The 24,638-nt window shown below is 46.1% G+C and overlaps 1 protein-coding gene across 1 annotated transcript in view; it reads left to right on the forward strand.

Annotated features, from left to right (window-relative positions):
* The first annotated feature begins 246 nt into the window (after positions 1-246).
* RPS6KA2 (ribosomal protein S6 kinase A2) overlaps positions 247-24,638 on the forward strand; it is a 251,825-nt gene continuing 227,433 nt past the window's right edge. The window contains exon 1 of the mRNA XM_017869541.1: positions 247-331. The gene's annotated coding sequence lies outside the window, so the exon portion shown is untranslated. The remainder of the gene's footprint in view (positions 332-24,638) is intronic.

Here is a 24,638-nt window from a genome sequence, read left to right on the forward strand (position 1 = left end):
GTGTTCCCAGATTGTCACACCACCACCCTCTTCCCTCCATTTAAGGAGCTGTTTCCCTGCACTTACCACATTGGGGTTACTGGGGGTTCCCCTTTGCCTTTCCAGCCTTCCAGCCTTACTCAGCCAATTCCTTATATGAAACACTTTCTGTGAAAACAACTGCTGTGGTTCCTGCTTTCCTGATTGGCCCTGAGTCATTCAGATGCCATGTCCCTGCCTGGCCATGAAGCACAGCCTCACGTCTGATGCTCTTGTGGCTTGGAATGGAAAAGGCCACAATCCGGCTGAAAGCGACGGGCTCTCAACACTGCCCCACCATATGAACTGAGGGGTGAGGTGCCAAGGGCCCCACACTGGGGAAGGAATGAGGGTGGGCTTGGATTTGGGACTTCACGCCTCCTGCTTTGTGTTCAGGAACGCTGTCTTCACTCTGCATTTCCTTCAGTTCCTCCAAATGCTCCAAGAAACCAAACCTCACTTGCACTGCTCGGTGGCATTGCGGTCCTGCTCCTGCTCGTCTGTGTCACTCCAGCTCTCCAGGAACCTGGCATTGTCCTTTCCCTGGCCCTGCCCTGCACACTGAATGCTTTAATCGAGGAGACTTCTGTAGATGTGCCTGTCAATCCCCAAACATCTCATGAGCTCCCGCTGTGCGTAGGCTGTGCTCTTCCCCTCCGGCATCTGTGTCTTTACTTTCTACCAATGATGCGGGCAGGAACTCCCCCCTTTTCTTTGTGCACTCAGAGCCCAGGGATTTCAGAGTCTGGCAGGCACTAGCTTGAAAGGTTCCTTATGACACCGAGGGCTGTGGTTCTCATTATTCAGATTGTCTTCAGGTTTTACCTCATTCAAAATGCCTAGCCGTAGTGTTAAAAGTGTGATCCCCTCTCTCCAAACGTCGCTGTTTCTACCCAGTTTATCCTGGTTACCTTCTTTGGCTGGTGATTCTGAGTTTTCACAATTGCAGGGGGTCAGGGGTGTACAATCACTCTCTTAGACCCACCCAAGTGGTCCTCAGGTGTGGAAAGTTTAAAAGTTGATATCTATGAGAAACTGCTTTCCTGTGACTTTTTTGCTGACTAAATGACTTGAAATCTGGCCTGTATATCTCGTCTATGGAGACATCAGAAGGATTTAGGTTTTATTCATGTGCAGGCACCACAAGGTATCAATAGGTGTTTTGAGCTTATGGTTCAAGCATGTTAAAACAAAATAGCAGGAAAATTAGTAATTTTCATTGGGTATATTTTCTGTAGTTTAAAATGATAAATATAGGTTACAGAATAAAAAATTATCAACATAACTATGTGTAACTATGTGCTGTTATATGTCATGCACATATGCTGTGGTTACATTTATCCTTACACTTAAAAATTTTAAATTATGGATAAAACATGTGACATTAAATTTACCATCTTAAGCATATGCTTCAGTGTGCAGTTCAGTGGTATTAGGTGCACTCACATTGCTGTGCAAACATTGCCACCATCTATCTCCAGAACTCTGTTCCTCTCTCAAAACTGAAACTCTACCCTTTAAGCAATAACTCTTTTTTCCTCCTAATCCTCATCTTCTGGCGCCACCATTCCACTCTCTGTCTCTATGATTTGGGTATTCTCAGTACCTCACGTAAGCGGAATCATACAGTATTTGTCTTTTTGTGACCGGCTTATTTCACTTCACGTAATGTCCTCCAGGTTCATCCACATTGCAGTGTGCATCATCCTTTCCTTCCATTGTGTGCCTACACCGCACTCTGCCACCCATCCATCCACCAATGAACACTGAGGTTGCTTCCATCTTTAGGCCACTGTGAATGATGCTGCTATGAATGTGAGTGTACAAATATCTCTTTGAGGCTCTGCTTTGCAGTGTTTTGGGGTATATACTCAGAAGGGAAAGTTGCTAAATTATATGGTTATTCTATGTGTAACTTTCTGAGGAATGGCCATACTGTTTTCCAGAACTCCTGCACTGTTTTACATTTCCACCAGGAGTGAACAAGAATTCTAATTTTTCCACCCCCTCGCCAACACTCATTACGCTCTGGTCTGTTTGTTTTGATAGTAGCTATCCCAAAAGGTGAGAGGGGATATCTTCTCAGGGTGTTGATTTGCTTGTGGTGTTGATTTGCATTTCCCTAAGGATTAGTGACACTGGCATTGAGCATCTTTTCATATGCTTCTTGGTCATTTGTATATCTTCTTTGGTGAAATTATCCTTATATTTGATAAACAACACATATTAGCATTTGAAATGGTACTTTCTAGCATTTTCACACAACTGACGAATGTCAGGATCTGAGTACCTGACTAGCTAGTGGAACATTATTATTGATGTGCTAGGAAGATGGATGAATGTAGACATCATCCACTGCTTTTAAACAGCACTCCCTTGGCCCCTACTTTGCTGGGAAGATGCCAGTACCGCCCCCTCTCTCTGATGCACAGCAGAGCACTCACTAGATGGGGCGGACCCCATGACCCAGGCAGGCCTTGCTGAGAGAGTCTCCAATTTTAGACACCAACTTCTTAAGTGAGTTCAGCTGTTTCCTACCGTCATTTCTGGATCAATCAGCTCGGAGAAGATTGGCTTTCAATAACTTTTCTATTTCTAGATTGCTAATCTCTGCTCCTCCAGATCGCAGCCTGTGGTGATGTGGGGTTTTCCACTTGATTTCAGCTATAAATACGTGATTGGGTTCATCATCATGAGTCAAAGCAGGTTCCTGAGCCTCTCAGAAACTGGATTTCACATCTGAATTTCCTGCCCAGGAAGCAGGCTGGGGGCTGTGCTGAGCAGAGCTGCACCTTGTTCTCATCCAGCTCTGCCTCTGTTTTTCTCATCCTCACTCAGCTTCCTTCTCAGTGATGTGAACAACCAAGCTTCTCCCCAAAACGAGGTTCAGAACAAGCTCTGCAAGTGGGGCTCATTTCCTGTGACCTAAGTTTGGTTAGGGCCGCCTCCAGGTTGCTGGGAGACCTTAAGTAGCAAACTTCACGTCTCCGATGCTTGTTCTAATGAGGGTTGCACTGGCTCTAGAGTCTTTCAGACGAGAACACGTTTCAGAAAGTAGTTTGTGTCTGGTTTGTGCCATGGCTGCCGTCCCTGCGCTCTTTCCTGTATTCTTCTTAACCATGTGCCACAAAGTTGGGGACGTCACATGGGGGTCTTCTCAGAGGAGAGGGTGGGACTGGGCTCCTGGAGATTTGGCTTTGTCCAGCTGCTGCTGCAAACCCTTCTTTGGGTCTGGGTGACATTGGGCATAGGCACACCAGACCAAGCCCAGAGGCAGCTGCAGAGAGACTCAGTTCATCCTTTATTAGTACTGTTAACATCAATTTAGGGACACTCTTATATAACTCAGGGTGCCCCTGTAAGTCACACCATGGTGTGTGTACCTGAGGGTGAAATCTCACAATTTTTCACCAGAGTTAGTGTCTTCGGGGCCATTTCTCTGTCCATGAGCCCTGGAGATGTTGTTCTGTATGGAAGGCAGAACCTGAACACCCTGACAGCTATGAGACTGAAAGCTGGTTTAATTGATGCTAGTTCTTCTGTCAGAATATAAATAGATATGTTTTTAGGTGTTACTTTTTTGTCTTCCTTGACTGTCCCATTAACAAATTACTATTTTCAGCATTCTGGTAACTTGCACACCACTTATGTGAGTGCAAAAACACCAGTAGCTATTTCAAATAAAGCTGGCTATACCAAGTTAGGAAGAAAATTCTATAATTGTCCTTTTATTCATTTATCACATGTATCAATCAGTGCTGTGAGCCAGGTGGCCAGGTGCTCCGATAGAGTTGGAGCTCAGTGGAACAGGACCTGGTGTGCAGGCTGCGGGGGATGACGCGCAAATCACCATGGCTTCCTGGTCCATGCCATGACACTGACATAGGAGGCACTTTATGCAAATGGGTTGAGGTGTCTGCCCCAGCCTGGGGGAACCTGGCTGGGGGCACACAGGGCTGACTTGTGGCATTGGTGGTATGGGCAGACGTGATTGCATGAGGCACAGAAGATTCTGTTGGGAGAATGGACTTTCCAAGGGAGTGTTGCTGTCCGTCTGTGTCACAGGCAGGAAACAGCCTCTAGTACTCCAGCACTGTCCTCAAATGTTTTGTTTGTTTGTTTGTTTGTTTTTTTGATGGAGTCTTGCTGTGTTGCCCAGGCTGGAGTGCAATAGTGTGATCTCGAATGTTTTTGTTCAATAATTTTTTTTTCATAAAGAACTGAGTATTTGACAAAGAAGAGCATGTAAGTCAAGCCAGGCAGGACATCCCCTGTGGCCGTGACTTAGGGTCTGGGTCCTCGCTTTTGCAGAGATTGAACTTAGCAGAGAGCAGTGGCACGTGAGGGAATGGGTCCCAGCTTGCTGACACTGTGGCTACTGTTCCCTGCAGGGTGTGTGGATGGCACTGACCACAGGATAGGAGCCTGGACTCCAGCCCCCAATGAGCTCAAATGTGCCCGTGCCCCTGAGCCTCAGTTTCTCCATAGTCAAAATGAAGGCATTTGATGAAATCAGTGGATTTCAGCCTTCTAATGATCTCTGTCATTTTTCACCAGCAGCTCCGTGTTTTGAAAAATTTTTGTATCAAAACTATTTTAAATAAAATGTTTTAAGGAATCTTTTTCAAATTGTATTGTTCAGACATTTAGCTACCCATGAAATTCTGGTCAAAGTGAGTCAACTAATTGTACAATGTTAAGTTGATGTAATTCTAGCCCAAAGCAAAGAAAAACTATCTTTTTTATTGTTGTTGTTAGTTTTATCTTGGGAAAGAAATTTACAAGAGACTTTTAAAAATTTTAAAACATTGTGGGAACCCCTCTGACTGCCTGAGAAGAAGAACGAGGATCCCAAGAACAGACTTCTTTGGCAGATTTCTAAAGTGTCTTCCAGCATCAAAATCCCAGAACCCGGGATTAGTAAAATTTTCAGCATGTAAAGATGAAAACTCATGACTGCTATGTTTTGGGGAATGGATGGAGGAATAACTGAAAAGGAAACTTTTGTGCGGACGTCACTTTCTCAAGCCCGCTGTTGTGAAAGAGAGGCATGAAATCCTTGTTCTGGAAAGCGAAGGGATCTGATGAGGCTGCATTTCATGCCCTAGGCCTCTCTGCCCACCCCTTCCATCCTGGGCTGCTGCCTGAGGGACGCTGACAGAGGAAGCCAGCCGGGCAGCTCATGCTACCCCAGACAAGCGTCTCATCCAGCAGGAAAGACAGGGTGATAGGCAATACCTGAGAACAGAGAAGCACAGTCAGGGAGAGCCCGTGCACACCCTGGCCATAGAGGCGACTGGGCCATAGGGGGATGGTTCCAATGAAAGGAGTGAGGAGCGAGATGGACCCCAGGGAAGGGTGTAGACAGGGGTCCGTGTGTGTCGGGGAAAATTCAGACTCTCCAAAGCAGAAACCGGGAAGAGGGTGGCACGTTCCTTCTGGAGAGGAAGATGGGGTCCAGGTTTTGAAGGATGTCCTGAATGAAAAGCCAGTAAAGGGTTCTGAGCGCAGGTGGTTCTGATGGTTGTGGGGTTGGGGGTCAGAGGGACAGGGTGACAATTCTGTGCTACACTAGCACAGAGCAGGGGCTGCTGGGAAAGGGCTGTGGGAGAAGGAGGAGGGCTGGCTCTGGAGATATTTATAGGTGGACATCGTGGTTCACCGGACACAGGCCACCAGGACTGGGGGAGGTGATGGTGCCCTTGGCCATCCGCAGACTCCAATCAGAGAAAGTGCCTGGGCAGCGAACTGTTTAATGAGTAAGATTGGGAAACCTTCCCCACAGAGTTCTTTTTCCTTAAATACTGAGCTAAAATGATGAAGGTTCTGGCCTGCAGCCAGTAGCTCAGACTGGATATTAACAACTGAAGCCATAATGCTCCCCAGAGGCAGGAACGTCCTGAATTAGGCCACATGGAGGTGGGAACAGAGACGCACTGATGACACATGTGGCACTGTCATTCCAAGAGCCTGAAGATGCCTCCTTGGTGAGTAGCTTTCCATTGTCCATAATATCCCTGTCAGGTAGGAAGGATGTGCTGTTAAGAAATAACACACAGGCTGGGCGCGGTGGCTCATGCCTGTAATGTCAGTACTTTGGGAGGCCGAGGCAGGCAGATCACTGGAGGTCAGGAGTTCGAGACCAACATGGTGAAACCTCATCTCTACTAAAAATACAAAACATTAGCTGGGAGTGGTGGTGTGCACCTATAATCCCAGTTACTTGGGAGGCTGAGGCAGGAAAATCGCTTGAACCCAGAAGATGGAGGTTGCAGTGAGCTGAGATCAGGCCACTGCACTCCAGCCTGGGCAACAGAGCAAGGCTCCATCTCAAAGAAAAAAAATAGAAAAGAAAGGAAAACAGAATGTTTCAGAGGGAGGAAAGAAAAAGAACATGTCACCCGGAGCGCTCTTGGAGGGGAAATCGTGGATGGAGCGCGGGGCTGTCTGTCCTTTCGCTGTCCACTCCTGTGGGAAGCACTGACTGAGGCAGGTGCCTCCCCGAGGGCTAGAGATGGTGAACACTGGGCACCAAGGTCCCTGACCCAGGAAGCAGAGCAGGCCCATGAGGGACATGCTAAAGTCAGTTTGACACAAGTGGTTTCGTGACCAGAGTCTCCTTTTCCTGACGCTCCCCCAACCTCATTAGTTTAAATCTCTTCAATTTTTTACTGAAATTTTGGCTTTAAGATCAGATCAGCATTTGAATTCTGGCTTTGCAGTTACTAACTGTGAAATGAATTGTTTTATTTTTTCTTTCTTTATGAGACAGGCTCTCACTCTGTGGCCTCAAACTCCTGGGCTCAAGTGATCCTCCTGACTCAGCCTCCCGAGTAGCTGGGACTACAGGTGCATACCACCATGCCTGACTAATTTTATTTTTGTAGAGATGAGGTCTCACTATTTTGCCCAGGCTGGTCTCCAGCTTCTGGGCTCAAGCAATCCTCCTGCCTCAGCCTCTCAAAGTACTGGGGTTACAGGTGTGAGTCGCCACACCTGGCCAGACTTATTTTCTCTTATCCTCAACTTCCAGATGTTTCCAATGGAGCTCACATTCCTAAAGGAGTCATGAGGACTATCTGTGTTCAGGAAGCAAAAGCTGGCTCTCTGCACCTCAAATCCAGTAGGGGCCTCATTAGTTGTAACATCTTTCTTTTCTTCTCTAGCACACCTTCTATTAGAATAATCTCTTGCAAATACCACTTAATAGAATATTTTCTTGCTCAGTGGGTTCTTAATATATAATGTATAAAACTGAAATTTTGTAGCTAAAAAATGGTCAAAAGTTTTGCAGTTCTCTGTGGTTTGCCTAATAATTTGTTTACGTTACCATTCAATATTTTTTAAGTTGAGTTTTGCAATCTCTATTCTTACAAGAAACAACATGTAAACACACAGAAGCAGAATACAAGTGTGAGTGTGTAGAAATGTTTGTGTGTGTGGATTCTTCCATGCCCCAAGGGGCGGGCACAGTTTCATCTTCCTGATGCCCTTAAAATATCTTCTGAAGTTCACATTTGGTATTGAGTGTAAAATTCAGTGAGTGGTTCTGAGAAAATGCACCTCTTAAATGAGTGTGCTGACATTGGCCATGACCAACAGTTATCACCAGGAAACTTAAAAGTGTTTACATTCAGTCCCATGGAGCAGCGTTCCAGCTGTGAACTCACCGGGCTCAGTAGAAGGAGGGATGATGCCCTTTTGGTTGCCAAAGTTTACTTAGAGTGGGACCAATGGAAATGAAAACAGAAACTTCAGGGTAATGTTTATTATGGTCTCAGAAGCTGAACAGAGCACGGGAAATTAAATCAATCGCAAAGGCAATGCTAAAAAGAATGGACTATCCTATGTGTAGGTGTGCAGATGGACACATAAGCTATTAACGCTTCTAACAAAGTTCCTCTTTGACACTTAATGTTTATAAAGCACTTTCAACCATGACTGAACTTTCAGGAAACCTATGAGATGGGTAGAGGTGGCCCTGCTTTACAGATAATAAAACAGAGACATCTCAAGTCTAAGTGGTTTGTGGAGAGTCCCACAGCTAATAATCAATTCTGAACTTAAACTCAGGTCTTGACATTGACTCTCATGCTCTTTCTGATACCGTATTTCTTCCCTCGTTAGCATCGAGTGAGGCTTGACTGTCAGCTCCAGGCAGGTGCAGTGCCGAAGCCTGTGTCCCAGTAGTTGCTTTGTTCATCCTCCCATCTGCCCCTGACCCTTCTCCTCCTCCCCGACTTCCTTCCTCCAAGGCCCTTCCGGGAGAGGGCGGGGCCTCTGGAGGCAGCTTCCCAGCAGGTGTTTTCCCCTGTTGCATGTTCTTAGAGGGATGGTAGGAATTCCACAGGAAGGCACGCTATTGGGGAAAATAAGGTATTCCTTTTGGAGAAGGGACAAACCAAAGACCCAAAGAGGGAATAACCCTGTTTATATTTTTCCATCCAACCACACACAGAGCAATGTCTTCCCTGAAGAACTCCTTGACCGTGGTGGAGAACCTGCTCTCAGTAGAGAATGGACTGTGCTTTGTGCTTTTTCAGGGTGCAAAGCCTGGGTTCTGGGGGCTGGGGTGGGCTGCAGAGCGCTATTAGATTCACGTTCATTGTCACTCCCAGGTTTTTCTGCCCTCCTGGGAGCTCTCTTTTCCAGCTGCATTTAATAGCCCTTGGGAACAAACAGCAAAGCTGCCCTGAGTGAAGATTTTCATCCTTGCCTTCTGGGATGATAGAGTAGGAAGATTCTTGGTTTTTGTTTCTGGACCACCTTTCAGTTCTGATCTTTGATGAGAGAAACAGTAGAGACAGCTCAGCTTTCTGTTAATGAATTAGTCTGCTCAGGCTCCCCGACGATGGGTTGGTTCATCCTTTCAGAAGTAGACTGGGCAGTTCAAACAGCAGACCCTTCATGTCTCTCAGTTCTGCAGGCTTGAAGCCCAGGATCGAGGTCTTGGTGGGGCTGGTGTCTTCCATTGCTCTCCTCTTGCTTGCAGGTGGCGCCTCCTCCCTGTCCTTGTGTGGCCGTTCCTCGGTGCACACAGGCGGTCCGGGTGCCTCTGTGTATTCAGACTTCCTCTTCTTCTAAGGACAGCAGTCAGAGCAGATAAGCATCCACTCTGAGACCTCATTTAATGGAATCCCCCTTTGAAAGGTCCTGTCTCCAAATACAGTCACACTTTAAGTAACCAGAGGTTAGGACTTCAACATATGAATTTGGAGAGTGCAAAATTCAGTCCATAATAGTTAATTTGGTTTACTGGGTTATGATGAAATACTGGGTTTATAAGCTAAACCAGAGAATCCAGGTAAATGAAACACAAGTCAAATTCATATACTCCCAACAGTATATCTGAATCTGTGTCCGTATTTTCATATTGAATCTCTTTCCTGGAGCTAGTGTAAACTAACTGGTGTTCATGACACAAATAACCCCTCATAATGCTAAGAGACTCTTTCCAAATGTAAAACTGCATTCCTGTAACACAAGCACTGGATTTGCAAGCAGAGCTGTTATGTCCCGAAAGAAAGCATATACCTAAAGTGTCTGTAATTTGGAGTGAGTTTTCATACCTCCTGTGCCAACCTATCTCTTACCACCCCTGCGTCAAATATGTCCTTTGCCTGCCAATTGACAGCTAAATTACCTTACTGAAAAGACTGTCACCCCACAATAGCAGCCAAATTATAGCATGGCAATATCCCAGAAAAAAGAATACCAGTGAATTAAATGTACATGAGGCAGAGAAGTTAACACCTATGATAATCTTCAAAGATTAAAAAGAGTAATTTGATAACATTTTAGACAGTTTCTGATTTTAAAATATTAAGCAGTAAAAATTAAGAAATATTCATAATATGATAAACAACACCTATCTTTACTCACTTAATGCTGTCCCATTAAATCAGGGACAAAGCAAGACTTTCACTAGTCCCGTTAAGAATTCATGTTAGGCCGGATGCAGTGGCTCAAACCTGTAATCCCAGAGGTGGGGCTGCAAACCTCGTAAGTCCCAGCACTATTGGGAGGCGGAGGGCGGGTGGATCACGAAGGTCTCCAGGAGATCGAGGACCATCCTGGTTGCGGTAAGCTCGGATTGAAACCCCGTCTCTACCTTAACAATTGGGGGCCGGCCGTGGCGGGCGCCTGAGTCTCAGCTACTCGGCGAGCTGAGGCAGGAGCAATGGCGCAGAACCCGGGAGCGGAGCTGTAGTGCAGCCGAGACTGCGCAAGCTGCACTCCAGCCTGGGCGACAGGGAGTGAGACTCCCTCTCCAAAAAAAAAAAAAAAAAAAAAAAAAAAAAAAAAAAAAAAAAAAAAAATTCATTAAGAGTAAAACGTCCTGAAATAGTTCTTCAGTATTTACTCTGTTATAAAGGGAGAGATGTGTACTATTCAATACAACTTGTGGGAAAGTTGGCTATGGGTAAAGAAGGTCCTCCCTTCATGTTGTACTCGAAATACTCTTGAATATTTAACTGATTTCAGAAAGAGAAAGGGCTTTCTAAGCATGCATGCAAAGGGAAGAAAATTTCACAAAAAAAGAAGCTATTTGATTTGACTTACTAAAATACTGAAAACTATTAGAATGTCAAAATGTAAAAGTGATAAGGCAAAGAGACTAGAAAATATAAATGTAGATTTTATATTTATTATATAGGGAGACTATGATAAAGAGTTAATTCAGTCATATACCAAAAACTCTTAGAAAACAATAAGAAAATTGCTGACTCTGCAATAGGAAAAATGAGGCAAAGGACTTGGACATAATTTACAAATAGAAAAATAATACAAACTGCCACCAAATAGTTTTAAACATGATTACTAATTGAATAAATGCAAATTAAAATAGTAAAAGATTTCGGCCTTACAGCGGTGGCTCATGCCTATAATCCCAGAACTTTGGGAGGCCGAGGCAGGTGGATCGCCTGAGGTCAGGAGTTTGGTGGGTGTTCTGTTACACACTCTCATGTAACCCAAATGATTCATTGCAATACTGATCCTTTTTGTGATTACACTATTAATTGTGTAGGTAATTATTCACTTTATGTTTCTTCAAATAGAATTTATGCTTATGAGGCAGGAGCTATGTTTATCGTGGTGGTCCCTGTGTCCATAGGAAGGCTATGCCTGGCATGATGTCTTGTGTGTTAGGCAGACACTCAAATATTTGTTCAGTAATCTCTCTCCTCCTTCCTTTCCTCTCTCTCTCTCATACACACTCTCATACACACACCCACACACGCGTGCACACACACACAGGCACACACACAATGAGATACAGGAGGCAGACTTACACAATTGGACACAATTGTCACACAAATGGACGTACAATTATGGATTCTTTAGTTTTAAAAAGTGGCATCACCTATCCATCTAATTGATGAAACAATGAGTTATTAAAAGTAGTGGAAAAAAATTAAAACAGAGTTTAAAATTCCTCAGTTCTCCTAACGGGAAATGTTTATTTAACACTTTCCAGTTTATAGAATTAATTCTTGGCCAGGTGTGCTGGCTCACGCCTGTGAGCACAACATGCTGGGAGGCTGAGCTGGGAGGATTACTTGAACCTTGGAGTTCAAGGCCAACCTGGGCAACATAGAGACCTTGTCTCTAAAAAAAAAAAAAAATACAAAAAATGTATTAGTGCTTAAAGAGTCTTAATCTACTTTGATTCTTACAACCAGCCAATAAGATGAAAGCAGCTACCACCGTATGCTGTTACTGCGGGAGTGGGCTCTGGGGTTCGGTGGCCACCCATCCTGCATTCGGTGCTAGAGCTGTACGGCAGCAGGGCCAGCCTGGGCAAAAGATGTCAAGCCACCATGCCGTCCAGCACTGGCTTCCACCCGTGTGCACTGACCAGTGGCAGGACTAAAAATAACCACAGACTCCCCCAGCTCTGAGCCCTTGGTGCCAGATGACTCTCTTTCTCCTTATGCTCCAATCCCTGGAGTTATTAATAACCTACTATGCCTTGCACAGAGTAGATGTTCAATACAATGCATATTTATGGCTACAGCCTCTGTTTAGAAAAGAAGAAAAAATTTGGAAGCAAATACTTTCTTTCCAGGTGAGTGAAGTAAAAGCAACAAAACCCATCCTCCCTGAGTGGCCTTGGCTCTGTCCTGCGGCAATCGTCTTCCTGAGGATGGCCCACTCTCCCCTCCCCCGCCACCCTCTCACCCAGAGCCTTCCAGAACTGCGCAGAGGCCAGCCGGGAACAGCTGGGGGAGACTGTTAGTGCAATTAGTTTTGTCAGCCTGTGTGTAATTTAAAAACATAATGAGCGATTCCACATAGTTTTAATTTTGGTTTTTAATTAATAGGGCTGAAATTGGGAAACGGCACTTTTTGTCTTAAGTTTTTTAGCCTGTCTGACTTGCTTTTCTTCATGTTCATTAGTGCTGCATTTTGCACACCTGTCCAATTTGCACAGTCAGTTGATGACTCTGTGATCCCCATGTAAGCGCCGCAAAAGCGGGTGTGGGGGAGGGTGTCATGGTGGGGGGCTTCCCACCTCCCAAGGGTTGCTGGGGCCACAGTTTACCAGAGAAGCATGTATGATTCTTGGGGAGCCTGTGGATGTCGTTGGTCGGGGTATCTAATTACTCAGTTCCATGTCAGGGCGGGTTCCCAGCATGCTGGCCCTTTGCCCAGAGCTCTCTGCACCCCATGCTGACCCAAGTGTTTCGTACAGAGCAGGGGCGAGTTCCAGAGAGAGTGTCTGGAGAGATTCTCTCCAGTGATGCCATTGAGGAACATGGAGGGTTTAGGGCCTTAAGTTTCTCAGACTTAAATAGTTCAGCAAGTTTCCCTTGCACAGATGAAGGTCAGAATTGCCAACTTCGACACCACAAACCACTCTTGAATTGTACAGGCGAAGTCCGGCACTCCCATCCCGTAGGATTTTATCATTATCAGTGCCTCCCTCTCCCCGCGCCCTGGGCTGGCTCTGCCAGGGTGTCCCGGGACATCCTGACATGGAAGATGACTTTTACCAAGTAGTCTGGCCTTGTCTGCAAAGTTTTCAGTGCGTGGTTTTGAACTGCTCTCTGACCCCCCGATGCTGCCCCACCCCTGCCCTGTGTCGCTTGTGGGATTTGCGTAAAGTGATGTGTCGGTAAAACACCAGAGGAGAGAGCAGCAGACAGCTGAGTGACAAGGCGACCAGCTCCGCAGCTGCGAGACCCTGAGGGGTTTGGCTCGGGAAGCCTTGTGATCTCTGCGTACAGTGGGCCAAGGCTGTGCACAGGGCTGTCGGGCATCACATGCAGTGTTCAGCATAGTCACGGATGCATCCCGGGCTCAGCAGGGCTGACCCTGCTTCCTCACTGAGGCCATCAGCTTGGTGCCACCCCCAACACAAATCACGCCCAGGAGTCAAAAATCCTAGGCCAGACACTGTGGCTCATGCCTGTAATCTCAGCACTTTGGGAGGCCAAGATGGGCGAATCACCTGAGGTCAGGAGTTCAAGACCAGCCTGATCAACATAGAGAAACCCCATCTCTACTAAAAATGCAAAATTAGCCGGGCGTGGTGGCGCATGCCTATGATCCCAGCTACTTGGGAGGCTGAGGCAGAAGAATCACTTGAAGCCAGGAGGCAGAGGTTGCGCTGAGCCAAGATCGTGCCATTGCACTCCAGCCTGGGTGACATGGTGAGACTCTGTCTCAAAAAAAGAAAAAAGAAAAAAAGAAAAGTGAATTCCTCCCAGCCAGCCTTTCTGCGGAAACCCATCTGCAGTTCAGGTTTTCGGTCTTCAGGCCTCTTGTCTGCATTCGTATGACTTCTGGCCTCAAAAGCAGAACTCACCCTGCTCTCAAGTGAGCAAAATCTGCCTGCACCTCTGAGGCGAATTCGCACCAGGGCTCAGCCTCTTCCTGTTCTCCTTCCGATGCCCAGCACACTCTCCTTGGAAGCCACACGGCCCAGATGTCCGGCTCCTGTCCTTTTAGTCATCTGTCGAATGCTCTGCAGAACCTTCCTACAACTTCCTAAATTAACCATCATAACAACTGCTCACCAACACCTCCCTCCCCTGGTTCCCACAAGAGTTCCATGTTGTTAGTTTCAGGCAATGAGAGCGTATTCCTCTTTTTCTACAACCAAGGAATGTTGTTATAATAAATATTTGAGCTTCAGCTGTACCATCTTTTGGTGAATTTACTTTCATTTTTGTTGTTGAAAAGAAGACACTTTTCTATCCTTGTATCTGTTTAAAGCTTCCCTAAAGTTTTTTTTTTTTTTTTTTAAATAAAATCGTCAATAGCAGGACAATTATCATCTAACACTGATTTACCTAGCACGAGGACACTCATTCCCTTATCTAACTTTGCTTGTTATTCTGTGTGTGTTTCCAAACAGAAACCAATGCCCTCACCCACCTGGGCACTGGGTTTCCCAGCCCACGATGAAGTTCTCCTTTTCCTCGTGTGGCTCCTGTGACCTGGCTCCAGGTGTGACTGGTGCCCCGTAGCTCCAGCCCTGCCCCCCACCATCTCTGCCTTGAGGGGGCTCTTCCCATCTCCTGGGTGAGGAAGCAGCTAGGAGAGTTCAAGGTCTCGACCAGGGTCTGGCAGGGAGTCAGAGACTCAGATTCTGGGCTTGGGGCCCCAAGGACAGAGCAGCCATCCTACGCCCTTTCTGAGTCAGAGAGAGTCTCACCAAACCCCAGTGCCGCAAGAATAGTTCTGTTAATTGGGCGCCATCTGTTTGCCAGGGCCTTCACATGCACCGCGGGTGAATCTGGACAACAGCCCTAGGAGGCGATGGCACCTACCTGAGCCAGGGGCTGGGGATCGGGGCCCTTCCCATCCTCCCTTCCCCACAGGAAATTCTGGCCTGTGGACGGCAGAGAGGCCGTCTCCACAGCAGGTGAACCGCGTAGTGCTGCACTTGCTTCTGTTGCCTGTATAGATGAATGCGACCTCAGCTGGGAGCTCCGGGAAATTGGGGGCTGCTTCATATGGTCTTTCTATCCATCTTCACATCCCAGAGACCAGGGCTGGAGGTGGAGGCAGTCACAGGAGCACCTGCTGGGCCGCTCCATTCAAATCAGTGCCCACCTGCCCAGGCCCTACTGGAGGGGAATGGCTGTTCCTCATTCAGGAGGCACAGGCCTGTGGGGAGATGCCCCTGTGTCCCAGCCACACCACTCCGGCAGGGCAGGGGAGGCCCCTGGGGTGAACTGAGTTCCACCCCCGCTCAACCCTTCACAGAGGAAGATGGCTTTGGGTCGGGCGGAAGAGCATTTCCCAGACCATCGTCCTGCCCACTCCCTCTCTCGTTTCTCTCCTCCCCCTTCTTCTTTCCTGCCTCTCCCCTCCCTCCCTTCCATCTCCTCTCAGAGGCAGCTAACACCAGACCCCTCTGTAAATGATTTCTTTGTTTTCTTTATATCTTTACCCATGTAGCATTTTCTAAGCAATAAGCTGTGTTTTACCTGTTTTTGAGGCTTATGTAAATAAGAAGCTCTCGGTGGTCATCCACCGTGTCTCTCTTCCTTTGTTCATGGTTCTAGGCGTGAGCTTCCCCTGTGTTTAGAGGCGTGTGCTGTGCACTCTCAGGCAGCCTATGCTGACTGTTGTGTAGTGTTCTGCCACGTGCATCTACTGCAGGGCACCTGTTCCACCATTGCTAGAGCTTGTGATTTCTGGCATGTGGCTATCTTGCAAAGGCAGCTACAGGTATTCCTGGGTGTGTCTCCGAGTACACCTGCCGGGGCTCTGCTCCATGTAGTCCTGAGGTGGAGTCGCTGAGCCGTGGGCCTGCACATCTTCAACCTGATGAGATTGTTGTTTTCCAAACTGGTGGCGCCCGTTCACACTCTCACCAGCCCAGTGTGGGAGCCCTGGCTGCTTCAAATGTTTCCAACCTTCTATAGTCAGTAGGATCTTACTAGCTATGAGATATTTTGAATTATAACAAGAAAGACATATGCATCTTGGTTCTGATGAGAGTTTTAATTTTTTATTTGGTATCTTATGTGAAGCTAGAACCTCTCCAGCCTGGTCTTCAGTTACCTGCCCTGCTCTGTCTCAGATCCACCAGCCAGGCATGTAACCCCCGGCCTAGGCTGTGGCAGAACCCTCTGCAGGCCGGCCTGAGTTGGCAGCCACTAGGGATACATGTGGTTCCCAGGAGTCTGCTCTGTTTGTTCTCTGACCTGTTTGTACTGCTTCGCACACATGACATCATTCACCACTGACTCCCGGTGCAAATACTGTGTCTGCACGTTGTCACTGACATCAGTGTGGGCAGTGCAGTGATGCTTGTTATGTATCCTTGGTGTTTTCTTCCTGTAGGGCATGTAAACTACTGATGTACCTTGTCGTCAGTCTTACCCTAGATACACTGAAGTATGATCATTAATTTCTATAATCTGATGAACTTTGAGTAATAAAAAAGAGCAATTTCTGTGGAAGGTAAATTGAATAGTTTGGAAATATTCAATATATGTGATCCAAAACGAGAACTTCTGTTGAAAAGGGTTGGGTGAAATAGTTGTAAAGTTTGGGGTTGGGATGGGTTGTCAGTGTCTAGAGGGATTCTGCCATCCAGGTGCCGTGCAGTTAATTAGATTCTTCCCCCACCCTCAGCCTTGAAAGTGGACACCTAGTAATTTTTTTTTACATTTTTTATAAGTGCTAAAGCCATGAAGAGGAAAGGTTGAGGAGCTATTGCCCCATATCCTGCTTATTAATGACGATGGGAAGGGTTATCTTCACAAAAGAGACCTGGCGGACAGAAGCGAGCGTCTCCCATAATGGTGCACGTTGACATGACAGGTCTCCCAATGTGATGTACAGCAGCTAAAAATATTTCACCCTAATCTCATTATGAAGAAACCAGGAAATCAGTCCAGACTATGAAACATTCTACGGAGCAGCTGCCCCGAACTCTTTGTTCACAAATGTAAATGTCTGAACAGCAACAAAAATTGGAGGATACTTCATTCAAGAGTACTGTTGAGATTCGACAAATAAGAGAAAAACTTTATTTGTGGTGGAATAGTGCAGAATACATCATTTTAAGGATATTGGGGGGAAACTGTGTGCTGAATCTCATGTGTGTAAATGATATTGTGGTTTTGTAGGAGCTCATGTCAATTTGATGCACACTGATGCATTTTGGGTGAAGTGTCTGCTACAATTAACCCAGCTGGCAGTGGGGCCCATGCCCTTTCATGCTCGTTGCAGTATCCGAGGGTGCTTGTTTCACGTTCAATACTAGATGTAATGCGTAAATGATAACTTTTATTGTGGTTCTGTGATATTATCTGCAGAAAAATATCTAATTTTCAAAAGAGCAAAATGCAGCCGTGGGTACATTGTTCTCTGTCATTAATTCTAAACCTTTTCTTTCCAATGGTTGTGAGGCAAACATTTGTTAGAGGGTGTTGAGAATCTTTCACCTTGAAGTATAGGTAAGTGTTTTTGAAAACTTGACCAATATGATGGAAGAATAGTTCACTTTTGATCAGAATACAGTGTGCTATCACCTCTTGTTAGTCTTCCCTAATTTCACAGTTGAGAAGTGATTTTTCTTTGGGGAGTTCTGCTCAGTATCACAGTGAGAGATGGGAAAGAAGCCTGTTAAGACAGATTAAAAATATTCATGATTTTTGCACAGCCTTCTACAATCCACAATTATAAGCATTTGAAAATGTTTAAATAAAACATAAGTATTAATGAACATGTTTTGTTTGCATTTTGTGCAAGAAATTGTTCCTCTAGAAGTTCTTTTCTTTTCTCCAGTATTTCTCTTGTGTGTGCTACTTCACTTACTTCGGTTCTGTGACCAGGGAGCCCCTACCTGGAGTCATGTGCCACTGAGATGGGATTTCAAGCAGCATTCCTTTCTCTTTTCCGTCCGTTTAACTTATGAGATAAACCAGGAGTCACAGATAGAATGCTATTAGCTATTTTTATCAAATGATAACAAAATATGTGCAGGGCCTAGACTGCCGTATTTCTGGTTATTAATAAGAAATCCAGGGAGACATCTGTACTTTTCTGGGAAGAGAAGGTGATTGATGGCAGCACTTAGCAGCCGCTGTAAATGCTGATTGCGATGTCAATTCCGTCTTCTCATGTCTGATTCAATAACTGTGTCGGCCCGGCTATACTGGACCTAAATTTCCGGGATGAGTTAAGTGAATGGGAATTATTTACCTCCTTAAAAACGTCATTAGGGTCAGGCAGGGCAGCTCACGCCTGTAATCCCAGCACTTTGGGAGGCTGAGGCGGGTGGACTACATGAAGCCAGAAGTTCAAGACCAGCCTGGCCAACATGGTGAAACCCTGTCTCTACTAAAAATACAAAAATTAACCAGGCATGGTGTCACATGCCTGTAATCCCAGCCACTCGGGAGGCTGAGGCACGAGAACTGCTTGAACCCAGGAGATGGAGGTTGCAGTGAGCCAAGATCACGCCACTGCACTCCAGCCTGGGGGACAGAGTGAGACTCCCATCTGAACAACAATAACAAGTCATTAGGAGAGAAAAGTGGAATAACGGGCAGCGCCTAGTGGCAGGGTCTGCGGCCTGGGGCTACCCCGGGAAGGCAGCGTGTTCCACAGTGGGTGCCCTGGCAAACAGCCTGCTGCTGGGCCCAGCATGATGAAGACAGCCCAGCCATCCAGAGCGCTAGGCAGGGAGACAGGCGGCTGAGTTGCACCCTGATGGAATATTGATGACATGCGAGTTTAATTATAGTGCTTGCCTGCTGAATGTAAAAAGGCTTCCATTATTCTATAGTGATTAAGATGGAGCCTGAAAGTCTCAGTACAATTCACCACTACCAGCATCTCTTCCATGATCTCTGGGCCCCGTCTGAAATTACTAAGGACTCAACTGTCGCCTAGCGGGGGGAACACAAGCAGGTCACCTGCTAGGATTTTAACAATAAGTGATCAGAGTCGAGTTGGTCAGAGGGTGCTCTGACACTGACAAATGTGCACATTGGTTTTCAGTGACATAAAGATCATTATGGACAAAAATAGGACATAACTTGATTAAGTCAAGAAATGTGTCCAGTTCATGGTTTCGCCATCGAGAAGACAACCTCCATGTGGTTTTTCCTAAGTTCCCTGAAGAGAATAAGGTGCAAACGATCGAACTACTCATGGGAAACATCGAAAGGAAAACAGGTTAATTTATCTTGTGTTGAAGACTATGCATTTTCAGCCATCCTTTGAGTAAAACTAGTTTTACACTTCCCAAGGACAGTTAATTTAAGATTCTGAATAAAATTGTGAACTGGGAAAGAGAGCTGGAATATGAAATGCATAGGGAAGCGAGTTCGTGGTGAGATGCTTTAAAAGAAAACAATAGCAAATAAAGAAGAGAAGATATAATACTCCCGAATGGCTCGTGCCACATGTAATGTGAAGGTGTTTTTCTTCTATGAGATAATCAGAAGCTCTATCCTCTGACTTTTACTCTTCATATGTGAAGATGTTCAAAAAACAGTATTCTCATCATGTCTATTTTAACATTCTTAAATTCTTCTAGCACTCAGTGGCGTTGAAAGTCTAGTAGCAGAAGTAAAGAAAGGGCTAGCGAAAGCATGGCAGTGCCGAGAACTCACTTGGAGAAGGCGGACACTCCTGCATCCCGAATCCATGTTGTCAGCCGTTGGGAGGCACAGTGCGGCGTGCGTCCACAGTGTGTGCACGCCTGAACACATACAAGAGCAACAACTTACACGTGGATTCCTCAGGTGTGATATCCTTCTCCAAATGGAATCAGAGGGAAAGCTCTGATGAGGTATGAGATGGAAGAGTTGATGGTGTTGTATATGTGCCTGTGAGCCACACATCAGTGCATAAACACCATCATCATCAGATCGAAGCATCCTGTGTAAGGGCTGCTGTCATCTTTACAGATTCTAAATAAGATTAGTGGCATGTGGCACATTTAATCACTGCCAAAGGATGTCACTAACACTTCAAAGTGAAAGCTAAAGTGCTTCAAGGAGATTTTTCTCTTTGATAACGGCCTTTGTAGCTTTCCTTGGATTTCCGCTGTCTTCCCGTGAAGAATTGTCTGCTTCTGAAAAATGTTAAGCTAAGCAACAAAAGAGCCCAGTGGGTATTACAAACCCATTGCCAAGTTTAGAAATACATAAAACACCAATCAACTGCAAATCTCTGATTTTATTGCTTGTAATAACCTGTTTTTTAGATACTCTTACATAATCCTGTGCATTGAGATAATTGCATAATTTGGTTAAAAAAATCTTTGAATTGCTGCCCACATGATCCAACACTTTTCTGTACTTGCTGAATTGTACAAATGCTTGCAGATGGAGCCTGTAGAAGTAGAGAATATGTTCTGCTTTTCACCAAATTATATATATATGATATAACTATAAGATAAAGTAGAAAATACCAATTTTAAACTGAGAAACCTGGGTTCTTATCTAAATTGTGATCCTCACATACCGGAGTGATCTGAGCAAGGTGCTGACATTTTCGGGTTGACAGCCTGGCTTCCACAGCTGGACGGGCAGGGCCTGGGTAGGGTAACATGACCACATGACGGGGCAGGTCCTTGCAGTCAGGGGACCTTTGCATGGAGCTGTCCATGGCCATAATTTTAGGTGCTGAAAACAATTTTAAAAAATGATCTATTCATATGTTCAGGTTCAAAGTATTAAACCCAACCACCTTGAGCCTCATGGGTTCTGTTCAGCCACCTCAAATCCCTCTTACCTGCCCAAATGAGACCTGCAGTATTCAGGGTTCCAAGAAGAGCCTTTCTTACAGATGGCTCTGGAAGTAAAAAATCACTTAGAATTTCAGCCAGGACTGGAGACAGAGAGAGAACCAAGTGAACTTGAAGCCAACAATTTGAGCTTTCCTGAACCAGTAGAATGCCACCTACTTGGGCAAGCCTGACTCAGTTCACCCTCACACACAACACTGCAAGAATATGGATGCCACTGGCTGGCCCTCGTGAAGGCAGGACACAGGCCTGAACAGTCGTCATCATTTCCTGACCCGGAAGTGATGGCCATGAAGAGGACGATGAACATGGACCCCCCTCCCTCCCACCTCTAGCCTAAAGTGATGGCTGTGAAAAGAGGATGGTGAACATGGACCCCTCCTCCCTCCCACTTCTAGACAGCTGGAGAATGCCCCCTCTTCTTGCTACCCCAGTTCCTGGTGCAAATTAAATGCTAGTATTGTTTCAATGTCTATGAATAAGAATGTGGTGATGAAAGGCTTCCTGTGGGAGACCCCAAAATAGAAACCCCAGGGGAGGCCTTCTCTCATTCCCTCCGCAGTAGAAAGGGGCTCTGGCTCAGCATCTTGTGGTAGAAGTTAATTGTGCATTTTTTTGTAATTCCCAACAAAACAAATGAGCCTGGTGCTGAGGGAAGTCTCCTCATGGTATATAAATTTCCAGATTTTTAAGGAATGAGAGCCTAATGTCACCCCACGTGACATTTCTGAGGCCAGTGTTCTTTTAAGGGTAATAAAGATTTGTTTTAATAAGACTAACTCGGAGACTACTTCTCTCTACCCTCCACAATGACCCACTACCTATCGAGATCATGTTGGGCATGCAATTCTGAAGCTTGTGTTGGGGAGCCCTTTACACCTCTGGTCATGAAAGTTAGCAGAAAGACAGCCTTTACTGAGCACTTCCTGTATGCAAGGCATTGCCCTGGGAGTGGAGGTTGCATGAATGAGTAAGGTATAATTCCCAAAGAATTATTATAGTAATAATTCTTCATTACCCTTAAAAGACCAGTGGCCTCAGAAATGTCAGATACGGTGACACTAGGCTCTCATTCCCTAAAAATCTGGAAATTTATATACCGTGAGGAGGATTCCCTCAGCACCATGCTCATTTATTTTGTTGGGAATTATAATACATAGCATAGGATTCAACAGGGAGGATAACCCGGAAACAGATTCTAGTTAGAACCCAAGTTATAATGCAATAGTTATAAAGTGCTCAGGGTTTCACAGGAGAAAAAAGTTTTTTCCTAATGGGAAATGAGGAACTGCATGAACAAAGGTCCTATTTGAGTTTGGACTTAAAAGATGCATAGACTGTCTAAGAAGAAGGAAGAGGGGAGGGCAGGGGCAGGAGTGCAGACTGGTGCAGGGGCAGGAACGTGAGGGGCAGATGTGGAAATAATACCTGGTCCTGCTGGGTTTGGGGTGGAGCCGACTCTGGGTGGTGCAAGATGAAGCTTGAGGCTGGTGTGACAAATGAGGCCACACTTGGAATGGCAGCTTGAATTTATTGAGTGACATTTTGTGGTACAGATGATAGAAGGGCAGAGCAGTGGAGACGGATAATGTGTTGGTAAGATATTGACTAGACTGGAGCAGGGGCAAAGGAAGGAACCCACTGGTAGGGCTGGCATGAGGTGCCAGTGGCCTTAGAGAGACAGGTGAATTGGTGAGACGGTGCGAGGTGGATTCTAAGGGCCTGGGTGATGGGTGAAATGCCTAAGGGGGGTGAGGAGAGACAGAGTGAGATGCTTCCTATGCCAGGCACCCATGTTTTGAGTCGGATAGTCACAGATGGTCGATGCCATCCCAAAGTTGAGGACCTCAGGATGAGATGCAGATGCCAGAGTAATTACTGTAATACAGATCAGAGTGATGCGCAGATGGAGCTGGCTGCAGAGCTGGAGACAGGATTCCAGCTAGTGAGAGAGGGTAGAGCTGGAAACAGTAAGAAGTGAGCTACGTGGCGGTGATGGGTGAAAATACTAAAATGGCGAGTCATTCAGGAATACACGAACTCACTCACTTGTTCAATCCAGAAACATTTATTAAATGCCTGTCCTCTTCCCACGCCAGCTGCCTGTTTGTCAAATGAGACATGGCTTCTGCTCTCAAGTAATTCTTGCCCAGTCTCAGGTACAAAAGCAAATTGTGCAGCAGTTGTATATGGTAAGATAGGGCTGTGCACAATGTTCTCCAGGCCCTCAGAAAAAAAGCATAAAAATCAGGGCGTGAGGAGATGTGTGTGCATGTGTGTGTGTGTGCATGTGTATACATGCATGTATGTGTGCATACTGTGTGCATGTGTGTATGAACATGCGTATGTGTGTGTGTAAGCATGTGCATGTGTGTGTGAGCATGTGCGTGTGTGTGCATGTGTGCATGAGCATGTGTGTATGTGTATGTGTGTGACCATGTGGATATGTGTGTGCATGGGTGTGTGTAAGCATGTACATGTGTGTATGTGTGTATGAGCACGTGTGTGTATGAGCATGTGTGTGAGCATGTGTGTGTGCATGTGTGCATGAGCATGTGTGTGTGCATGTGTATATATGAGCATGTGTGTGCGTGCATGTGTGCATGAGCATGTGTGTATGTGTAAGCATGTGCATGTGTGCATGTGTGTATGAGCATGTGCATGTGTGTGCGCATGTGTGTCATGCGTGTATAGCGTGTATGTGTGTGTCATGTGTGTATAGGAAGCCTCCTGGAGAAACTTAAGCAAAGTTTCAAAGGATGAGAGGAAACTGGCTAAATGGTGGGGCTATTCTTCAAATGTGCTACATTTGGATAATTTAAAAGAGTTCCTGTTAGGGAGCGGTATGGAAAGAGGTGGAACGGGCATGTGGAACCTTGAGTGAGATGTGAACTTTATCCTTAAAAGTACAGGAAATTATTGCTGGTGTAGAGTAGGGAAGGGCTTGACCAGACTTGAATTTTCAGAACAGTGATGCCGACAGATTGGGGAGGAATCCTGGAGGCCCACACCCCTACTAGCAGAGAACTGCACTAACCTGGCAAGAAGAGATGAAGCCATAGCCTCAGGCCATTGCGGCCATGGGGAGGAGGCAAGTGATCCTCCTTGTGTGGTGATTGAGCAATCAAATGCACAGGATGCAAAGTGTGGATAAGGGGCTGGGCTTGGGAGGGCTGTGAAAGGGGAGAAACCAGGATGATTTGAAGAACTGTGATCTTGATGACATCAGTGTCATTTACTGAGAGGGTTAGAGTAAAAAAAAAAAAATAGAACACTGGGGCAAAAAGATGGTGAACTGGGAGACTGGCATGACTCAGAATGATTTCTGGCACGTACTGATACACCGATATTTGTGGAATAATTCTTCCCTGGCAGTGCCTAGGGGACATCCCCAGAGGCTTTGGGACTTGTGGCTCTGAACTGGGGTGGGAGGTCTGGAGGGCTGGGCATCAGCCTGGAGAAAGGACAGAGTGGGAATGCGAGGAGCTGAGGGAGGAGTGGTGGCTGAAGGCATGCAGGGGAGCCGCTCTCACAGAGGCCCACACCCACCATGGCCTGAGAAGCAGGAGAACTTGCTGGAGAGGGGAAAGGGGCCTGAGTTAGAATGGAGCAGGGGATGCCTACCTCTGAGATCTCAAAGGAGATTCAAAAGGGGTGAGGACAAAAGGGTTTGCTTGGTAGGAGTCAAGGATCCTAGGAGCTGGAGGGGGCTCAGGAGTTCACTTCTTTGGGGTAAGCTCTGGTGTGAGGAGCCCCCTGGTAAAACGATGAAGGTCCCTGAGAGCTGCACTGTGGCCCAGAAGGGCCAGGCTGGGACACGGGTGACCCCAGGGAGAAGCGTGTCAGGGGCCCCAGCTGAGGCATGAGGCTGGACCATGTCTTCCTGGCA

Source organism: Rhinopithecus bieti, unplaced genomic scaffold (assembly GCF_001698545.2).
Source record: "Rhinopithecus bieti isolate Rb0 unplaced genomic scaffold, ASM169854v2 scaffold_3948, whole genome shotgun sequence".
NCBI lineage: Eukaryota > Metazoa > Chordata > Mammalia > Primates > Cercopithecidae > Rhinopithecus > Rhinopithecus bieti.